Genomic DNA, 2,772 nt, shown 5'->3' with positions numbered 1-2,772 from the left:
AATGGGTAAAAAACATCTATCCCGGCCTGGCTTGAAGATTGGCGCTGAATCATGTACATATCAAGCAAATGTTTGTAGAACTTGTTATTTTGATTGTTCCATTTGTTATCATTCATTTCAATTAGCATCATATTTCCAGAAATCGTCAATTTGATATTCATTTGACAATTAATAAATAAAAACTTGGAAGCTACTGCAATTACTCGTGTGTATTTGACATGAAAAAAATGATTAACTTTGACTTGATTATCTTTTACACCATTTGCTGTTGATGATTTGGGATTGTATAAATTGCACTTAGTCCATTGTTGTTACACATCATGTTCAAGCGGATGACTTTCGCATGTGTAAATTCAACTAAATAAAATAATCTAGGTAATTGTTCAACAAAAATTAGGACGCTCTTTGCGCCATGTGAGCATAAAGCCCTTGATTATATTATAAAATTATTGCTTACTCCCTAGCACATATGAACCATGAAATAAACAAAAAACTAGTTCTATCAAAGATAGATGAAGATAGATAGACATGTGGTAGTGGTGGATAGATTCTCAAACAATCAACCGTCTAGCACACTAGCCCTGGTAAACTACATATAAAAGGTTAAAAAAATCAAGAAAATGCAAAAGACCTTTGCGTTTCATTGCATTGAAAGGATGGGCAAAAGTTACAGTCCTCCTAGGAGGTTCATTTTACAGTACATCATACAACTCGGTGGACATTCCAGGATTGGTGCAGAACAACCCGCAGGCCTTGCGCCCCTGCCTTAACCCAGCATCGGATCTCATCCTTGATCTTGTTGAGGAGCCCAGCGACAGAAGGCATCACATTGTCAAAGACGCATTCAGTGTTTTGATAATTTAGCTAGACATAGCGTCTATCACTGATTTGGTGTCATTGGCGCTATTCTTGGCATCTGCTGCAATACCAGCCAGTCCTCTCCTTCCTAACCCAGCACAGTAGAGCCCATTTCCCCCTTTCCAGTGATTCGGATATTCTTTGATGGGTAGTCCATTACCATTTAACATGTTCTCACCATTCTAGGATAAAAAAAGAACATAGGGCTTGTTAGCATATTTAAAAATTGTTGCACCAAGAAAACAAACTCGAGCATATTCAAACATCGACATTGTTACCTTGAGCCATATATTTGTTGTGCTTTTGTAGCCAGTTGCAAACACAATAGCGTCAAATGATATTTTGTTACTGCACTGAAATTCAACTATATCACCCATGATCTTACTAATACTCCCCTATACCTGTAGGAGGTGAATAGAATATTGCTAACTTGGCATATGAAGACAACATCTGTTATGAAATTTATGTCGTGTCAAGTATATACTTACTTTGATGATACCTTTTTTGATTAACCCAACAGTGCCAACATCAATAACGGCGGATCGGCCGGTTTCTGACTTGAGGATCATTGGACCCATTTTTGGCCTTCTGATGCCATGCATCGATAGGTCTCCAAATATTAAATTTGCCTCCATCACAAGGAGGTTATCCACTAGATTCAGTGGAAGACGGGGAGCAAGTGTCATCCCCAATCGGATTAATTCCTTTGTCATTACATGAATCTGCAGCCATAAAACATGTCACATCTCTTTTGAAGCCTGCGTCATAAAATAAAATTTCATAGAATCATCTTCTTTCAAGAGTTATTTTTTTGGTGTAGTTCATCTAATTGTTTATTTGTTTGTGCATGTTATAAAATAGTCTATCTATCTATACCATGAAATACTTTCTAGTAATACCTTTGAAAAATTGCATCCTTCTAGTGGTGACTATAATAAGAAATTGCCATGTACCCATTGAAAATATATACTGCCCGTATAGGGTGGGGTGGGGGGATCCCTTAGTGTTTCCAGGTCAACAAAATAATATATAGTGCATGTACATACCGGGCTTCGTATAACGATTGAAGTATAGGCACCATGGGCCGCAAGGTCATAAGCAATTTCCATTCCAGAGTTTCCAGATCCGACGACCAATACATTCATCCCAGAGTAGTTCTTGCCTGACTTGTAGCTTGAGGAGTGGATGACATCACCCGGAAAACTTTGTAGTCCGGGGATCATTGGAATATCCTCTGCACTATTCTCACCACTTGCCACGACAAGAAACTTTACAGTGAACCTGACTATTGTGCTCTTTGCCATGTTATGTGCCACGATGGACCAACATTTTTCGTCATTGTCAAATGTGGATGACTCCACACTAGTGAGGTACTTGGGTTGAATATTGAAATGCTCAACATAGTCATCCAAGTACTTCACAAACAAGGTTCTTGGTATGTATGTTGGCGCATCTAGTGTGTATGACATGTGTGGCAACTCACAGAACTCCTTTGCAAGATGCAGCTTGAGGCGATCATAGGCGTGGTTGCGCCAAAGCGACACGCTGCAACTTTCACGCTCGACAATGACATAGGGAATTGATAATTGGCTAAGGCATGCTGCTGTTGCAAGGCCCGCTGGCCCAGTGCCAACAATCAACACTACAACATTCTCCATTTCAAAGAGAAGAGTTGATAAATTTGTGGGATGGGTGCAATGGTGGCTGGAGTATTTGGTTGTTTGCTCGATGAATCTTTGGATGCATATGTGGGCATACATATACTGGTATGTTTCATGTGTCAATCTATTTAGAATGAGGAATGAAAAAGGTAAAGATTTATTGACGCCTTATCCTGGTGTGTACTAGTATTCCATCTAAATATTGAACCATTGGTGTGAAAGCATGTCCTGATACATTATAGGGGATGTAGAA

At 39.2% G+C, this 2,772-nt stretch overlaps 1 pseudogene; it reads right to left on the bottom strand.

Moving 5' to 3' along the window:
* Positions 1 to 860: 860 nt before the first annotated feature.
* LOC123152946 (probable indole-3-pyruvate monooxygenase YUCCA10) lies at positions 861 to 2,516 on the bottom strand (annotated as a pseudogene).
* Positions 2,517 to 2,772: the final 256 nt, after the last annotated feature.

Source organism: Triticum aestivum, chromosome 7A (assembly GCF_018294505.1).
Source record: "Triticum aestivum cultivar Chinese Spring chromosome 7A, IWGSC CS RefSeq v2.1, whole genome shotgun sequence".
NCBI classification, from domain to species: Eukaryota; Viridiplantae; Streptophyta; class Magnoliopsida; order Poales; family Poaceae; genus Triticum; species Triticum aestivum.
Note: the sequence above shows the minus strand (reverse complement) of the source record. Positions and strands in the feature narration are given on the sequence as shown.